The sequence below is a fragment of the Mastomys coucha genome, unplaced genomic scaffold (assembly GCF_008632895.1).
Source record: "Mastomys coucha isolate ucsf_1 unplaced genomic scaffold, UCSF_Mcou_1 pScaffold12, whole genome shotgun sequence".
Classification (NCBI taxonomy): Eukaryota; Metazoa; Chordata; class Mammalia; order Rodentia; family Muridae; genus Mastomys; species Mastomys coucha.
In genome coordinates this window covers 78191183-78211407 of record NW_022196894.1, presented here as the reverse complement: position 1 = coordinate 78211407, position 20225 = coordinate 78191183, and the positions used below count along the sequence as shown (strand labels likewise).

Here is a 20225-nt window from a genome sequence, read left to right as displayed (position 1 = left end):
TTACCTCACTCAGGATGATATTTCTAGTTCTATACATTTGCCTGCAAAATTAGTTCTTAATAGCAGAGTAGTATTCCATTGTATAAAATGAACCACATTTTTTGTATCCATTCTTCTGTTATGGGACATCTGGGTTGTTTCCAGCTTCTGACTATCACAGAGAAGGCTGCTATGAACATAATGGAGCATGTGCTCTTGTGGCTTAGTGGGACATTTTAGGGGGATATGGCCAAGAGTGGTGTAGCTGAGTCTTCAGGTGGAATTATTTCCAATTTTCTGAAGAACATCCAGATTGACTTCCAGAGTGGTTGTAACAGTTTGCAATCCCACCAGTGATGGATGGATGAGTGTTCCTCTTTCTCCACATCTTAACCAACATGTGATATTACCTGCATTTTTGATCTTAGCCATTCTGATTGGTGTAAGGTGGAACCTCGGGTTCATTTTGATTTGCATTTCCATGATTACTAAGGATGAACCTTTTTGCAAGTAGTTCTCGGTTCACTTGAGATTCATCTGTTGAAAATTCTCTGTTTAAATCTGTACCTCATTTTTTGATTGGGTTGTTTGCTTTTCTGGAAGTTAGCTCCTTGAGTTCTTTATATATTTTGGATATTAGCCCTCATTGGATGTGGGGATAATGAAGTTTTTTCCCAATCTGTAGGGTTCCGATTTTTCCTGTTGACTACCCCCTTTGCCTTACAGAAGCTTTTCAGTTTCATGAGTCCCATTTATCATTTTTTGATCTTACAGCATGAGCCATTGGAGTTCTGTTTAGAAAATCCCCTCCTCCCACCTTGTGTCAATGAGTTCTAGGTTCTTTCCCATTTTCTCTTCTATGAGCTTCAATGTATGAGGTTTTATATTGAGGTCCTTGACCCACTCACACTTGAGCTTTGTGCAACTTTCCAAATATGGATCTAAGCCTGGCAGTGGTGGTGCACACCTTTAATCCCTGCACTTGGGGGGGCAGAGGCAGGCAGATTTCTGAGTTTGAGGCAAGACTGGTCTACAGAGTGAGTTCCAGGAGAGCCAGGGCTATACAGAGAAACCCTGTCTTGAAAAAACAAAAACAAACAAACTAACTAACAAAAATATTAACCTATTTTCATTTTTCTACATACAGACTGCCAGTTTATTTATTTATTGTAAGTGCTCCCCCCTCCACTGTATATTTTTGGTTTCATTGTCAAAAATCAAGCATCGCTAAGCATGTGGTGTCCATAAGCAGAGGACTACATGGTCTGGCTTCAGTGAGAGAAGAAGTGCTGAACCCTCCAGAGTCTTGTGGCCATAGGGAGTGAGAAGGCCTGGCAGGGGTATTGGGGTGGAGGGGTGGAGACATCTTTTTGGTGTTGGTGGGGAGGAGAAGAAATGGAATGAGGAACTGTCAGCTGGCAGATCTGGAGGGGAATAGCAACTCGACTGAAAGAAGCTGAGGAAGAGGGCAACCCTGTAGGAGGACCAGCAGTCTCAATTAATCTGGACCCCCAAGATCTCTCAGACAATGGGCCATCAACCAGGCAGCATATAGCAGCTAATATGAGGCCCCCAACACACATACAGCAGAGGACTGCTAGGTCTGTGTTCATTCAGAGATGATGCACCTAACCTTCAAGAGCCTGGAGGCCCCAGGGAGTTTAGAGGTCAAGTCAGGTCTGTGTTGGGGACATCTACATGGAGACAGGGGCTGGGGAGGAGGCATGCAATGTGGAACAGTCAGAGGGTGGATGGGGGTAGGAGGGAGTAAAATATGGAGTATAAATAAATAAATAAAAATAAATAAATAAATAAATAAATAAATAAATAAATAAAGTTCATTCAGTTGGGTAGCCTTATGTATGGTTAATTTTTGGTGTTTTATTTGTAATAATTTTATTTATAAAGTTTAAGGAATATATATCAAGAGGAAAGTCATGTATCATTACTGGAAATTAAACTGCTGAAAGTCCTTATTTTCTTTGCTGAACCACTTACAAAATGAGATGAGCCATACTACCTGCTAAATTATTGTTGAATTTCTGAAACCATTCCTTATACTCTTAAAAGGAAAAGAATCAAGCCTGTATATCACACCCCAGTTTTATATTAATGCTAGGAGAGTTTGCAGTTGGAACTTCTGTATAGTTCATTATTTTAATGCATCAATATTGTTTTGAGTGCATCATTTTAGGAGACATCACTGGACCATTAATTTTTTACAGAGTCCTATATTACCATATTTGTTACCATGAAATTCAAAGCAATGTAGCTTGGAAACAGAAATTACTTTCTGGCCAAAATAAAAAAAGGAACATTGTATTTAGAAATTGCTCCTTCTTCATTCTAGAAATTGTGAATGCTAGTGCCTTTGTAATTATAATAGAACTATAAGAAGACATTTGACCGCAATATTGAATCTTATTGAATTCTCAGTTAACTTAGAATAATATGTTTTTAGGTGTTGTTTTTTAAAGTAATAAAAATTGTTTTCCTGCCTTTATACAAATTCACAAAAATACAATACACATCATGTAAGGTTTGATAATTAAAACTGATTTTATTTGGCAGGAAGCAATCATCAAAAAGGAACAACAGCAAAGGTATGAACTAGTATATAGCATTCCCATTTGCACAAATCATTCCAGTTGAACCATATGTCCTAAACTGTCAGATATCTATTGGACAATTTTACTTTCTTTGTTATGCACATATAAGTTTTCTGTCTATGAATATAAATGGTGGTAACCAGGGAGGCAAGAGACATTGGATTCCCCTGCACTGGAGCGTTGTGATCCAAACTCAGGATGTCTACAGGATCAGCACATCCCATGCTCTTCATCATAGAACCATTTTTCCAAATCCCACATTCATTATCTCAGTTTAAGTTACTGAATTTGTTTAGGAAACAGCATCTCTGGCTGAGTACTGACTTTGACATGCACTAAGTATTCACAGAGTTGTCAATATAATTTGCAGACTATGAACTATTTGAAAACAAAAGAATCCATTGCATCCTTTCCTACATATGAAAAATGTAGAAAATACTCCCCAGAGACCATAAAACAGTACTAGTAACTGAACATACTATAAGGAACTGTGTTTTATTAGTAGATCAGTTTATAAGCTCCTTCATTAAAGAGAGTGCACAGTGTTTGAATTTTAAGCATATATCTTAGCACTTTTAGAGGAACAGAATCTATTATTAAAGGATTTTTAGCATATTTATTTTACATTACTATGCATATTAAAGTGTAACCATGTAGAACAATAATCAATAGCATGGTGAAATTCATATTTTTAAGTCATGGTAGGCTGCCTGGAAATAGTTTATATTTAATATTGCATAGAAGTTAATAATGGATGATATGCATAAATATGTTCATCTGGGAATTATATTTAGCTAGAGCTTGAATTTCCACATAATCAAACAGCTTAACTTTGAAAAATGTATGATTCTGTAAGGATTTTGCAAAGAGATATCTGACCAACACCCTTCTTACAGTAGCTCAGCGGGGATAAGCAAGACAGGTAAGAGTCTAGCAAATTGCCATCTTGCTATAACACTCTGTTCTTCCCTTACTTTGCTCATTGAAACCTCACGATTACACTGGATCCTCCTCGTTCTTTTTCTTTATCTTCAGTTTTTACTATTTTATTTATTTAAATTTCAGCCATTATCCCCCTTTCTTGGCCCCCTCTCCCACAGTACCTCATCCCATTCCTCCTCCCTCTTTCCTCCTAAAAGAATGCTCCCTCCCCAGACCAGGCCACTCTTTTCCCTGGGGCCTCAAGTCTCTTAAGGATAAAGCATATCTTCTCCCACTAAGGCCAGACCAGGTAGATCATTTCTAGTCTGCCTCAAACTGGCCCCCTGGTTGATGACTCAGTCTCTGGAGATCCCTGGGTTCTGGGTAAGTTGAGACTGCTAGCCTTCCTGTGGGGATGCTCTCCCCTTCAGCTTCTTCAGTCAGTCCTCCTAATTCAACCATAGTGCTCCTTGACTTTAGTTCAATGGTTGGGTGTAAATATCTGCTGCTGGTAGGAACTCTGAGGACAGCCATGCCAGACTCCCATCTATAAACACATATAGACTCAGTAAGAGTGTCAGGCTTTGGTGACCTCCCATGAGGTGGATCCAGTTCTCTGAGACAGGAACAGTTCTGGGTCATATATTTTGACTCTGGGTTAGTTACTCTGTCCCTATCTATCTACTAGAGGTAAACTCTTCAAGCTCCCTCTCCCCAATGTTGGGCATTTGGTAAAGGTCACCCCCACTGAGTCCTTAGAGTCTCATCTCCAGGGTCTCTGATACTTTCTAGAGGAACCCCCTCCCATCATTACCCACCTCACCCTTACTGTCTTGGAACTCACTCTGTAGACCAGGCTGGCTCAAACTCAGAAATCTACCTGCCTCTGCCTCCAAAGTGCTGGGATTAAAGGCATGTGCCACCACTGCCCGGCAAGGTCCCATTTATTGATTATTGATCATAGAGCCTGAGCCATTGGTGTTCTGTTCAGGAAATTTCTCCCTGTAACAATGAGACTGAGGGTCTTTCTCACTTTCTCTTCTATTATCTTCAGTATATCTGGTTTTATGTTTAGGTCCTTGAGCTTTGTGCATGGTGACAAGTGTAGATCTATTTTCTTTCTCCTACATACATACCACCAGTTAGACTAGCATCATTTATTGAAGATGCTTTCTTTTTTCCACTGTATGTTTTTGGTTTTGTTGCCAAAGATCAAGTGTCCATAGGTGTGTAGGCTTATTTCTGGGTCTTGGATTTGTAAGATCGGAATAAACAGGGACATCTCAGAAAAACACCAAGAGGTCAGGAATTTCCTTAATAAGATAAGCTCAGGAGCTTTGGGAAGGTAGTGGAACTTTCTGGAAGGTAAGGGCTAATTAATATTCCTCAGATCACAGATCATAGGGTGAGAAACAACCTGCAGCTGGGGACACATTTTACAGGGTGGACCTTTGCCCACCTTTAGACAAGGGAAGTTCTTGCCACCTCAGTCCTTAAAAACCAATCAGCTTAAAAGTCACACTGTTCTACCAATCACATTGTGTCTAATGGTTACTGCCCTCAAAATTGTATAAAAGCTCACTGAACAAGCTGTGTGGGGTTGCCTCCTGTTTGTGGGGTCTGGGATGGCCTCAGTCTGAAATAAATATCCTCATGCTCTTTGCATTGATCAGGCTCCATGTGATTCACTCAGGGAGTCTCCAGTAAGCTAAGGCTTACTTAGGGTCTTAGAGATTCCATTCCATTGATATAGACCTGTCTGTTTCTGTACCAATAGCATGTGGTTTTTATTACTATTGCATTGTAGTACAGCTTTAGGTCAGGGATGTTGATTCTCTGGGAAGTTCTTTTATTGTTGAGAGTTGTTTTGGCTATCCTGGATTTCTTGTTTTTCCATATGAAGTTGAGAATTGCTCTTTCCATGTCCGTGAAGAATTGTGTTGGCCTTTTGATGGAGGCTGTATTGACTTTGTAAATCCTACCAACCAATCCATGAGTATCTTTATACTCTTCTGAGGTTTTTTCTTTTTTCTTTTTTATTTCTGTGTAACCTAGGATAATCTTGAAATTGTGGCTGTCCTATTGCCTTATCCTGCTAATTGTTTTGATCACAAGGCAAGCCCTAGCTTGGAGAACTTTATATTTCAGTAATGTATGAGTTGTTTGTGTTTTTATTTTTTTAACTAGAAAGAAAGGAAGAAAGAAAGGAAGAGAAAAAGAAAGAAAGGAAGGAAGAAAGAAAGAAATGAAGAAAGAAAGAAAGAGCTTTAAAAATTACAAGTAGGCAAATTGAAACAGATTAAGAGGAAAGTTTCTTAGAACATTTCTGAAAACATAGTTAAGAGTGGAACAGTCTTTTTCATTTAATAATGTGAATGCATTTAGTCATCCTCTACACAATACACACAGAAAAATTCATGTCACTGCATACATGGCAGATGTGTTCACATTTATCTAAGTTATCCTTTCAGAGTTTTAAATTCTATTTCCTTCAGCCATAACTCTGTTTCAGCATTGAGTCACATTATGTAGTTGACTAAGAATGTGTGGTTTTCACAATGAAGAACTTGACAAAAATTTAATTATCTTACTTGATTTAAGTGCCACTATAGTTAATTCTCCTATAGACTGATAATGAAAGGAATAGTAGCTTGTAATATGAAGCTAAAATGTGTTTGTTAACTCACCCTGTTGGGCTGTAGTTGGCCCTGGTTTGGGCCTTGGGGACAAACCTGAGCCTGGCTGGAGTTTTGAAAACTGTCTCAGTCACTTCCGTACTGGAGTGACTCAACACGACCGGCTTAAGCCTGCCTTTGCCTAGCTACTGCTGATGTAGAGTAACTTTGTTGGCTCCATCAGTCACCCCATACCCTTCATCAACTTTCCCCTCCCCGTAAGTCTTCTCACCTCATCAAAAACTCCACCTCCTCTCTCAGTTCTTTATAAAGAAAAAGATTGATACAATAAAATGAGTCTGCTTTGATAGACTCCTGCTTTGGGACACTCATCATCCTGCTCAATCCTGAGAGATTCAGCTGGACTGGGTTCTCTCTTTTGTCTGGATTGGCCAGCAAAGAGCCCGGCATATCTCAACACTTTGGATATTTCATTATAGATTTTGATACCATATTTTTCTTGATTCTCCTGAACTCAATCTTGATTTACTTTACTACATCCAGAGATAATAGTTTACATTTAAATGTATTATTTATTTAATTTATCTTATCCTTTTATGACAAACACATATTTTTCATTAGCTCATTAATGGCATTGTGTTTAAATCAATTAGTGATTTATTTAGTTAAGAGTCTCAATTAATCCCAGTGATTATGTTGATAGTTCATGATTATTCCTTACAATCCAGGAAGGAAACTACATATCTCACCATTAATATCATCAGTTTAAAAGTGTTTAATTATGAATTTAAAGCCAAAAAGTTTAATTAAATATCAAGCATCCACTATCAATCTATTAAAGAATTCTGTCTTTAAATTAGTTTCAACAAATTTCAAAGTGTGCATGTAATATTTATACTGTCGTATTGCCACAGCTTTACACCAAAGTTATGTTAAAGACCATGTCTCCTTTTAATATTCACAGAACTAACACAAATTTGATTTCTTGAAGAATGGAAGAATGACTTTAGCTGAATGCATACAATGACCTCAAAGCCCGAGTTTAATAGGGACTCCAAGTAATTATTTTGCTTTAGTTACAGAAATTGCTCATTGTTAGGTCATTTCAATTAGTCTCTCGTTTTCTTTCTTCTTTGCATTGTTATCTCACTAACCGCCTACAACTCCGGCCATAGAATTTCATTATTCAGAAAATTTCCTGTTACTTCCAGGACAATATGTCATGCAAGGACAGGCAAGGGTCATCATAGAAGAATGTTTTCCTCCATTCCCTTAGTATTTATTTGTGTGTTTGTGTGTGTGTGTGTGTGTGTGTGTGTGTGTGTGTGTGTGTTAGGTAATGAGGTAAAGCTCTGAGTAACTAATGGGAAAGTCTAATGGGTTGATGCTTCAATGCCAACTCATCCAACAAACTTCCCTTACAACTCAAAGGCATCTGCCTCTTATTTTCTTTTAAGTCTCACAAAGATTACAACATACCTTTCAGGTGCTAGTCATGAATCCTAAAGCACGTTATTCCTTGTCTTGTTATTTTCTCTATAAATCTGAGCTAGGGAGATGTTTCTTTGTCTAATTTTGAGACTGAAATCCAACATGAAAAGCTTTCTCTTTACTTTTCCCCCCTCAAAATGCTGCAAAATTAGCAAACTCTTTATTCATTCTGAAAGAAATAAAAGTGACTTCAATCAGTATTTTCTAGTTTAAAATATATCCATTCATTGAGTAATTTGTTCATTTTTCTGAATAATTGCTATTATATTTAATTTTGAGTTGTTCCTACAGATGCTGCAAAAATAAAAAATAGACTTTTGTTTTCTTGATAATTATATTTAAACAAATAAATTTAAGTCCCATGAGCTCTAGCCTAACAGTGAAGTAGTAGCAGATCCATCCCATCTTAACGACATTATCCAAATAGGCACATATTCCTTCTTGCCTTGCCTTTCTAAGATGTGTACATGGAATAAGAAATGGGTGCCTTATTTACTTAGACACTGTCAATAAATCTTGTCTTGGTAACAAACACAATGGAAAGGAAATTTAATAAGAAAGAGATTTGATCTGACAATTTGTAACAAAAAATAGAACATGTAGGAAAATTGTCCCACATTAAAGTCTGTTTCACCAGAGTGGAAAAAGTCAAAAGACTATGAGGTGGAAGGTTTAGGTGCTAAAGTCATCTTCCTCTCACATTTAGGTCATGAAGTTCAGTAGAGTTCTAGTTGAACCTTCTATTTTAAGCCATTTTCAATATCTTCTTTTGTCATACTGAAAGCTTTTTCTGTTTTTTTCATATCATCCAAACAAAATTTATATTGAACCTTTCCAAATTCACACATATTATTCATCATATAAATTGGACATTGGGGGAATCTAAAGTGGTTCCCGATTATCCAAGAATAACAATATAACATATGGTATTTTAAAACCAAGGGATTATATGACACTTATCATCTTCATCTAAAGAGTTGATCATTTAGCTCCATAATTGGAGAGCCAGAGCATCCTAAATTCAGGGGCAGATGGAGCACGTAAAATAGAAACATCTAAGTTCTCCTCAAGAACTTACAATTCAAAGAACGAAGCATCACAGCTCAACTTTGATAATCTTCTGAAATGATTTGCATGTAATCTCAGATTCACTTCCACATCAGGTGTGCTAGCCTGTGGAGGCTAACATATGTTTAAAAAATTACACAGAATAAATATTTGGCTTATAGACAAGACATGTTGCCATTCTCAAATATTATTTATATGCTGGAAATCTAAGATCAAGTTATCTACTTACATACTATGATATCTACTTAGGTCTCTACCTATGGATTCTAGTTGTCCTTCCTAATATATGTCATGCTGTATTTCATATTGTTGTAACTGGATAGAGAAGTAAATGTCTGCTGTTGCTTCCTTTTCAAATAAGGGTAAAATTATTATAGGACTAAGATCTTGTCTAACTGCATATATCATGATGTTGTTCCTATTTTCAAATCTGTTCATTCTTTAGGATAAATATTCAACATTTTTGAGGAAACACAGTTGGATCCAGAACATGAAAAAATATCACTGAATTTGTTGAAAACTTGAGTGCCTTTAAGATGTTGTTAGTATGATCCATGAAAAGCTAGTGCTATCACATACAACATGGTTTGAGCAAATTGACTTAAGGTATATCAGGTGTGTAATTTCACATCTAATCAGAACAGTGTGAGTAGTAAAATATCACTATTTAATTCAAATTTAATAAAAAAGGAGTAATGTTCTTGGGAAATCTACTATGTAAGTTCATTATTGTTCATTGATAAATCTTTAAAATATTTTGCCATATTGCACTACTGAAGAATCCCCTTATATCTAGCTGTAACTTCCTCCTTATCCTACTTAGGATATTGCCTTTATCTCATCTGGGAGTATTAATAAATTAGTTTATTCCATTGCTAACTAAAAGTGAAGTGTCATATGGAGAGAATCTTGGGAAAATTGATGTGAAAATACAAAATAACCAGTTTGTTATCCACAAAGTATACCAGTACAAACTACAGATGTCTGAAGAATCAGAAACAGAAGCAGAAGCAAGAAGGAAAGAAGGAGGAGAAGAAGGAGGGGCAAAAGGAGGAGGAGGGGGAAGAAGAGCAGGAGGGGAAGGAGAAGGAGAACAAAAACAAGAAGGTAGGAGGAGGAAGAAGAGGAGACCACTTTCTTGGAATTTTAGTTTGAGGTCCTTCTCTCACACAGTGTAGTAATACAGTGATTGGCTTGTGAGTCTTTTTCCCTTCATTTTGTTGTTATTGTTGTTTAGAAACAATGTCATTTTGGGTCAATTACAGAATCTTACTCTGTCTGAGCTCCATTTCTGAATACTAGCTTTTCTCTCTCTCTCTCTCTCTCTCTCTCTCTCTCTCTCTCTCTCTCTCTCTCTCTCTCTCTGACACACACACACACCACACACACACACATACACACACACACACACACACACACACACACACACACACACATTGAGGACTCATAATGGCTACAATGGAAACAGTTGGCCACTGCAGCTGGGGGTGCTGGTGGTAATAAAACAGCATCACTTTATCACATTCACAAACATTTCTCAAATTCCTGTGATTGCCTAAATCTGAGACCTACAGGGTAAGTCTTACAAAGGCAATTCCATATGGCTAATGGCTAAGATTTCAGGCAAAATATACAAAAGCAAGCTTATTTAAAAAAAAATACAAACACTACCTCTCTCTGAGCATACATTCATCATTAGTTACTTAATCAATAAAACTTGCTTATAGATACATAATGAACACATAATGAACATGTGACCAAAGTTTTCATGCTACAGGAACTGCATATTACTTTATTAGTAATCACAGGACAGACTTATGGTAGGTTGTGATGAATGGAAATAACAAGTTTCACATCCAAATTTGTTTATTATTCATTACAATTAAGATTCTTCATTGTCTTCCCTTCGTTTTAGGCTGGTATTATGACTGTGAAATAAGTCTTCCCCATTCATCTCTTCTGCCTCTTGGTATTCAACCAAACATCAAACACTCAAATCTGGAAAATAATTGTGTGTACTGTAAAGGCATATGCCTGTTTTCTTGTTCCCATAGTCCCTATAATTCATTGGAAAAAATATGTATAAAATGTTTACAGTGGAACTGATGATATACATACATACACATATTCATATATATGCTTATTTTCAAGGGTTCCATGAGAATTAAATTATCTTAAAAACTTCACTGTATTCATATATATTATATAAGTAAATATATAATATATATTAATATAATATATAATATAATCTATATAATATATATGTATATGCATTATACTGTATATTATATATTATATAATAATATATCATATTATATTATATTATATACTAATATAATATATAATATATAATATATAATATAATATATATAGTAATATATATGCATATATATATAGAGAGAGAGAGAGAGAAAGAGAGAGAGAGGGAGGGAGAGCTATAATTAAAGTTATTTAACCTATATGAAAATATTATGTCTTAATAGCTCTGGCGAGGCATCAAGCATTATTTGTTTTTGATGCACCCAGAAGTCCTAGAACTAGCTGTCAATGGTTAGTCAAACAAGATGGTACTTTAGTAGATATCAAAGCCAATTGTGTTATATGCTGAGAATAGAATCTTAATCTCCTAGAGACAGTTCTGAAGTGCTGAACAGTTTTGTAACCCACTTTATCTTTCACTCATCTTCGCCTTCCCTTGATATTGTTCCCTTAGTAAAATTCATTTCCAAGTTTGTGCAAATATCCAAAGGTTTGCAAATAATAAGAAAACCATTTACTTATCTTCATTATTTGGTGGGAAGTCCAACTTAAGAGATAAAAATACATACAGATTTTATAATAATATTAACCTTAAAATTAAATTTAAAGAGACAAAGAGATATATGCAATCCACTCCACTATTTATAAAAATATATGCCAGATTTTATTTTCATTAATGTAAGAAGAATTTTCACTAAATGAACTTTTCTTTACAGCCACATAGAACACTACTGTTTGTAATTGTGAGGAACAGGGCTTTAAAAAGTTTATCTCTGGGTTTAAGAATATCTAATTAATGTATTTATTTTCAAGAATGATTTTTCAAGCCCAAATTATACTGAAGTTTTGAAGATAATTTAACTCTTATAGAACCCTTGAAAATAAACACTTATACAGGTTAAAAACTTAGCTCTTTTCTCCTAAGATATGAAACCAGCCCTCCTGTTCATTTTCTTCATTTTCTTGTTCATATTAACTTCCAGATAATAGCATAGGAAACAAAATCTTCAATTATTGATGGACAATACTGATGTATGCCTGCAGAAACTCAATCAAGCTGAACTTAATAAAAACATGAATCTCAATATCTGGGTCGAATTAAAAGAGCATTAGATTGTAAGGAGAAATCTTTTCTGTTTCATTAATTTTAAAGTGAATGGCAATTTCCCACACATCTTACTGAATAAATTTGTTCATTAGCAGAAATTCACACAATGCTTATCTAGTTGACTACCCAATTCTGTGGGCAATCATGGTGCATGTAAAACATGTAATATTTTTTACATATTTCAATCCTCCCTTTAAATTCCACTATGAAATGCAATTAATTCGTAGAACAGTCAAGTTCTATGCATCCTAAGAAGAATAAATAAATATTCAACATGAAGACATACTTGGCCTATTATTTTATATAAGTACAACATATATGCAAGCATTTACATGAGTTATACATACAGATATAAACATGCATAATTATGCATTGACCATGCAATTCGATATGTAAATGCACAAAATTGTAACGATATTAGAGAGAAAATCATTATTAATTACAAAATTCAATGTATCCTAAAACTGTCCACAATTGTGATAAGTTATTATTAATTAAGAATATTTTGCTAATTTTGAGTTTTTGTATTTTAAATAACTTTCTTCATAACTAATAATATCAAACATATTATTTATAAATAATAGTTATCATTAACTTGGTCTGGTACAGGAGAGAATGAAGGAGCTGATGGACTTAAAGCAGGTAATATTTGCTTGAATTGTCAGTAGAAGACAGAAATATACACACCACATATTCCAACATTTATAGGAAATGGTCAGTGTAGAAAGAGTCACCAAAGGATTCAAATACACTTGGAGAGAATTATGCAAAGGTACTCTTTTTTTTCAACTTTTATTGCATTATGATGAGAAAAGTTACATGATTTCAATTTATTTGAATTTGTTAACATTTAAAAGTATATTTTAAGGAAATAGAATTAAATCACATTCTTGTTTCCCTTTTGTACCCCCAACTCTTCTGAGACCCCCCCTTCAACACCTACAACATCTTTTTGTCATATTCCTTAAAATTTATAAAATATAACAATAAAAATGAGTGTTATAAAAGTTGTTTGATATAAAACAACAATTTGTCAGTCTTATGTAGATGGTTGTCTACAGCAATACTGAAAATACATACAGTTTTCTCAATATAAATTTTAAATAACTCCAAACATATTAACTTTATATTTCAAAATAATATATCACTACTAGTATTTTCATAAATGAACATAAATATATAAAGTCTTTTTGTTTGTTTGTTTATTTTGTATTTAGTAGAGTTTAAAATCTTGGCTCTTAGAAGCCCAAAATAAGAGCAAGTTAGACATTGGATTTCATTTTAATAAGAATGTACTTCAATGACCCTCACATCACCAAAGGGTTTTACCTCTATCGTAGCTAAGCTGAGAGTTGACAGTTCTGCTGCACCAAGGAATGAATTGTAGGCACGATTTTTGGATACAGACTTCCTGCTATGGTCAAAACTATTTGACTTGAGTGAGTGACTTTATTCTCAGCCCACAGAGAACAGTTTACATTCATTTAAGAAATGGTGTGTGTATTAAGATTGTCTATTCATAAAGTCATTCATTCACCAACTGTTTCAATGAAGAATGGTTCTGCTTGGAGGGTGGCACAGATATTAGGTATGAGTAAGAATCTGGTTCATTAGCTGTGATAATTTGGAAAAGCATTCATCTCAGAGAAAGAGTAACTTATAAAGTCCTCTTCTTCAAACTTGATACAAGAGCTACAAATATCAAGCAAAGCATTCAGTCTCACTCTTTGTTGTTCTCTTTCCTACAAGCCACCTCCCAAGTTAATTGTCTATGTCTCCCTTGGGTATATAAATACTTTTGAAATATGTAAGCTGTTCTGAAAACATTAGTGTAAAAACATTAGTGTAAACATTAGTTTTATATTAGTGTTACATTAGTTTTACATTAGTAAAACATTAGTGTAAAAACATTAAATAAACAATACTACTCATAGAGAGACTGAGATAGGAGAAGCAAGATTTCAAGACCTTTATGTTGTACACAGCAAGACACTGTCACAAACAAGCTGAAAGTGTATATGGATTGTACAATATTGGACCTATTTCTCCAATTACCAAATTACAGGGACTATTGGATGACAATCAACAAATTTCTAATTCCTCATATTTTTGAATTTCAATTGATTAGGATATGTTGGTAATATTAATTTTCATATTAAGATATTAAGAAAAGGTAATTGTCACATCCTGTTGTTTTTGTTGTAAGAGGTGGAATTAGATTTGTGTGGATTTGTTAAAAGATTACTTTCTTGATTCTTCTAGTGTATAGTTTTGCTCCTTATGTTGATGTTTTCCATCTATTATCCTCTGTAGGACTGGATTTGTGGAAAGATATTGTGTATTTTCTCCATCTATGGTAATTGAGAGTGTTGCTGGGTATAGTAGCCTGGGCTGGCATTTCTGTTCTTGTAGAGTCTGTATGACATCTGCCCAGGGTCTTCTAGCTTTCATACTATCTGGTGGGAAGTCTGGTGTAATTCTGATAGGCCTGCCTTTATATGTTACTTGACCTTTTTTCCCTTACTGCTTTTAAAATTCTTTCCTTGTTTAGTGCCCTTGGTGTTTTTATTATTATGTGACGGGAGGAATTTCTTTTCTGGTCCAGTCTATTTGGAGTTCTGTAGACTTCTTGTATGTTCATGGGCATCTCTTTCTTTAGGTTAGGGAAGTTTTCTTCTATAATTTTCTGGAAGCTATTTACTGGCCCATTACATTGGGAGTCTTCACTCTCTTCTATAACTATTATCCTTAGGTTTGGTCTTCTCATTGCATCCTGGATTTCTTGGATGTTTTGGGTTAGGAGCCTTTTGCTTTTTGCATTTTCTTTGACTGTTGTGTCAATGTTTTCTATGGTATCTTCTGCCCCTGAGATTCTCTCTTCTATCTGTTTTATTCTGTTGGAAATGCTTGCATCTGTGACTCCTGATTTCTTTCCTAGGTTTTGTACCTACAGGGTTGCCTCTCTTTTTGATTTCTTTATTGTTTCTATTTCCATTTTTAGATTCAGGATGGTTTTGCTCATTTCCTTCACCTTTTTGATTGTGTTTTCCTGTAGTTCTTTAAGGGATTTTTGTGTTTCCTCTTTAAGAGCTTCTAGGTGTTTACCTGTGTTCTCCTGTGTTTCTTTGAGGGTGCTATTTATGCCTTTCTTAAAGTCCTGTATCATCATGATGAGTAGTGATTTTAGATCTGAGTCTTGCATTTCTGGTGTGAAGGTGTGTCTAGGACTTGCTATGGTTGGAGAGTTGGGTTCTCATGATGCCAAGTAACCTTGGTTTGTGTTATTTTCTTATGCTTGCCCCACCCCTGCCATCTGGTTATCTCTAGTGCTACCTGCCCTTGCTAAATCTGACTGGAGCCTGTCCTTCCTATGATCCTGGTTGTGTCAGAATTCCTCAGAGTCAATCTGTCTCTGGGATCCTGTGATTCTAGCATCTTGTGATCCTGGGCTTGTATGTGTAGCAGTTTCCTCTGAGTGTTGTGGGACTGGCTGCAGAGCTTGAGCCCAAGGTCTGCTCAGGACACCAGCCTAGAGAGCAAATAAGATACTCTTATAATACAAGTTTCCTCTCTTTTTGTGATGTGGTTAAAAGAAGCATTATCTCTCAAAACAAAAAAAAAAAATTAAAGAAAGAAATCAATAAGCAAACTGAAGGTGAAGTGGAGAGAATGAGAAAAAATTTCAACTAAGAGTGTTGTTTTTCTTCAACCAGCATTTTTACTTATGGAATATGTCATGTCTATTAAGGCTAGTGAAGTATGTCTTACGAGAGCATGTTTTTTGCTTTATGTTGGATATTCCACAATCAAAAAAATTAACTGGTAAAACTATGAATTTAATAATTTTGTGTGGTTTTCCAAATGACAATCATAAAAAAGCCTCCCTTCAAGTCACTGGTCAGAAAACTGCAAAGGTTTCTGAAAACAATATATCCTGTTGCTATTGTATTTGGCCCTAAGAAGGTTAGTTAAGGCAGAATTCTGATGCTGAATGGAGCCCATGGATCAGACAAAGAACTTGGAATAATAGGACTCAAACTGACCAGGACACTTTACTAGTTCTTGCATAGTATCTAAAGGTACTATGTAAATGCCAAATAAGAAGCAATCAATATTCCCACCCAGGAAAACAAACAATAAAAAAAACCAAAAAACAAAACTCGTGAAGCGCAGCAATGACCAGCTCAGCAAGATCTTCCAATGGTTGCAGTAGTCGCATGGAGATCTTTCAAGAAACTGATAAGTGTGGAATTTAACTTAAGGAGATTTCAAAAAGAGGGAAATCATGCTCACTACTTGGATCCTAAGCCAAACATTCCATGCTTTGGAAAACACAGATTCAGAATAGAACTTTCTGACATTTTTCCTAACCAATATAATTTTTATTAGTATTTAAAATAAGTATCCTTCTATCTACAGATAAGTGTAGCTCACTGCTCATTTAGGAACTTTCCTTTGGTTGAAGATGGAGACCATAGCAGATATGCATTGTTATATCTTTGCTTGACTTTAGAGATTTGGTCAGACTAGAGAAAGAAAAATAGAGGGAATGAATCAAAGACAAACACATGGACAATTAGAAAAGCTGGGAATAGGGTAGGCTTCTGTTTCTGCTTCAGGGAATGCACAAAGATTGTAAGCACCTGAAGACCTACTGTGATTACGGTACCAAACATGAATCCTTTTCTTTCCAGTGAACTGCTGGATGTTTCCTTGGAGTTCATGCCTTTTAGATACACAGGGAAACTATTGTCATAAAGCCAACTCTAAGGGAGATCATGCTTTCCAAAATCAAGCAGAGGTGTGTGAGAAACTGAGATGACCAGCTCTGATGATTTGAATAGTTTTGGCCCCCCATAGTCTCATGTGTTTGAATGTTTGGCCCATGAGTAATGACACTATTAGTAGGGCTGGCCTTGTAGAAGCTGGTGTGGCCTTGTTGGAGAAAGTGTGTCACAGTGGGGGTAAGCTTTGAAGTCTCTCCTATTGCTCAAGCTCCTCACGTGGGGAAAGCCTTCTGTCTGCATGTAAGAGGAAGATTTCTCCTAGTTACCATTCTCATCAAGATGTAGAACTGTTGGCTTCTCCCATGACATGCCTGCCTGCATGCTGCAATGCTTCCCACCAGGATAATAATTGACTGAATCTCTGAAACTGTAAGCCAGCTCCAGTTAAAAGTTTGTCTTTATAAGCATTGCCTTGGTCTTGGTGTCTCTTCACAGGGATGAAACCCTAAGACACTAGCTGTACATTTTTACCTCTGCTGCCTTTTTCAATGTCTGATGATATTCAGTTCATCTTCTTTAGCAAACTCTGTGTTCTTATGAGTGTGAAACACCAGTCATGTGAGGATTGTCATCAATAGTTTGCTATAGCTTAGTTGTTTTAGGTTCCCATGCTGATCCTTGTGGTTCAGGCAAGAGCTGGTGTTTGGAACAGAATTTCAGTCCCCTTAAAGTTCTAGTGAGGGACACTTGGGTGGAATGTCTATGTACCATTGTACCTGAGCTTTGAAGATACAAATGTCAAAGCATCCCTCAGTTACTCAGATCATACTTTTAAATTATGTCATGCCACGGTATGTACTTATTTGTAGGAAAGAACTAGGAGATAATATTTATTGTAATATGTAATATATATTTTACTTCATCTGAAAATTTTTCACAGTGTATTTTTAGAACATTTTTTATTATACTTAAAATTAAAATATATTTCAGAGAAACATGGTTCTTGAAGTAATACTGAAATTAGATGTGAGAAGATAATTGGATCCAGAAAATTAAGTTTTAGTGATATTTTTTGCAGTTCACAAATACCTTCTTGTTGAGCCATCTTCTTCCTTGCCATGTGCCAACCTGTGAGGATGATGCAGTCTGAGATGGGTAAAACTGCTCAGTGGCCTGGTTCTTGCTAAGACACCTAGTCATTTTGGGTCCTTTTCCTGTGATGTAAAAAAGCTTACGTGAGGGTCTTCAGCATGGTAGTTCATCGTCAGGCCTTCTAGGGAAAAAATAACTTCATATGATTTTTGAATCCTAGAAAGGGAAGGTGAAGGAGGCAGCCCAGAGGTACCAGTACAACTTATAGAAGTTCCCTCAGGAAGGACTTGGAGAAGATGTGAGGCCATTCAATTAACTGAGGGTCTCCCTCTATCTCAATCTGTCTAGATGCTGAAGTAAAACCAATGTAAGCTGGCTCACAGTATTTTAGTTCATTCATCTTACATAAAAATAGAACATGAATTAAAATGCCATAAATATATTCTAGTGTCCCTCTGAGATAAGAAGGTTAATATACAACTTTTCTGGCTTTTTTAATAATGATGTCATTTCTGTTTCACATAATTATCAAATTAGTGGAGATGTTAGTTGGCACTCAATTAGTACGGGGCACATAGTTATAGTGCTCAGAGATAACTGATTTGGTGGTTTACACTTTCATATTTTACAAATAAACATAAAAATCAGACTTCATATGCTCTTTTCTGTTCTTGCCTATGGATTTAATCATAGTTATAGACAAAGGTCATGCTTAAATTGTTCAAAAAATTAAGTATTCATTGAGAAAATTGTCTTTGTTGTTTTAAAAGCTTATTTTGTTCACTACCACTGTGACCTGGCCTGCAGGTCAAGTTATTCAGGGGAACAAGGAGGATCACAGCCTGTGAATAAAGAATGGGCGAGAGAGAAGACAGGACTCAAGGAAGCATTGCTTGTCAAGAGCCGTTTACTTAGTGGAGCTGAGCATATTTAAAGCAAAAATCTTGGAGGAGAGGGGAAGAGGAAGGAGGGAGATGGAAGGTTACAAAATCTTCTGGGGTTGAGCTCCAGGGTGACAGGTGGGGAGAGGGTGGATTTCCGTGAATGTTCTTTTCTCAGGGCCAAGCAGGATCCTTGTGATTGTCAGGTAGGATGTTAATCTCAGGGTTCTCATGGTTCCCAACACCACTGGAATTTCACAGGATGAAGACATTTTCTTGATGTTGATTCATGTTCAGAAAGCTTCTTCCAGCAAATAATATTTATTCTATATTCTATATTTAATTCATCTTTTTATTACTCATTTATTCTAAAGAGATTATCATCACTTTTTTTTTTTGCTTTAGGGGTTTCTCACAATTTAAACATCCTTTATAAAATTTGAGGTAAATTGTTGGGCTACAGTGAGAATAAATGATCAGAGTGGAGGGATTACAGTGATTTATGCTTTGTGCTTTCTATTTTGTGACAGTTGTCTCAAAAATAAAATGCATTTGATTCATATCTTATTTTATGCTTTAGAATTGTTCTTGAATGTCTCATATTCTGAACTTTTGAGTTACCTTTCACAATATGAAATATTATTTACTTAATGAATACTTATATTTCAAAAATCATCTATTACATTATCAAATTAATTTTAATACTGAGTTGAACTCATCTTTGCTAAAAACTTTGACCTTCACTTTTTATATCTATATCAGGCTTGTACAGTTCAGTGATTAAAAGCAAGTATAGACATAGAGCAAGATGTGTCATTTGCTTGTTGAGATAATGTACCAGCTTCCTAACCTTGAATAAATTATATAAAATCACAGAAACATTTATGCCACAAAGTAATAACTAAACTTTATTTGAGTGAAGCTTACATTTTAAAACAGGACATAGATAACTGTTAAGTAGAGACTTCATACCTATGGTATTTTAAATCAATCATAACAATTAGTAAATTTGATTTCCTTAGGAGACTTCTCAAATGCACATAAAGTATTTTAGAATATAAACATATATCATCAAAATATAAAAATTATAATAGCTATTTTGCATCTTCATAGATCTCATTAGACATTTCTGTTACAAGAGATACACTTTTCCAGTCACTCATGCTTCTTTTCACATTTCTTTTATTTTTCTTCTTTCTTTTTCTTTTCTCCTTTTTGCCATCCTATAGTATTTATTTGCCACCTGGAGGGCTACAGGGGAAACTTGTCCAAATTATGTAGCCCCAAGCCTCTCCATTCTTTGCCTTTTATGCACAAAACTCATCCTGGTTAACACACTTTGGTTAGGAAGCACAGTAAGCAAGAAACAAAACTACAGAAGCCAAAAAATGAGGTTAGTACATCTGGGGACTTTCTCAAATCCTGGAACTATGGAGTGGGTCTTTGTTCCCATT

The 20225-nt window shown here is 35.5% G+C and overlaps 1 long non-coding RNA gene across 1 annotated transcript; it reads right to left on the bottom strand.

Annotated features, from left to right (window-relative positions):
- Window positions 1–7474: 7474 nt before the first annotated feature.
- On the bottom strand, window positions 7475–17492 carry LOC116086521. The gene is made up of 3 exons (XR_004116978.1): window positions 17330–17492; window positions 8715–8818; window positions 7475–7805 (listed from the first exon to the last, which is right to left on the bottom strand). It is a non-coding gene; the product is annotated as an uncharacterized LOC116086521 (long non-coding RNA).
- Between the last annotated feature and the right edge of the window lie 2733 nt (window positions 17493–20225).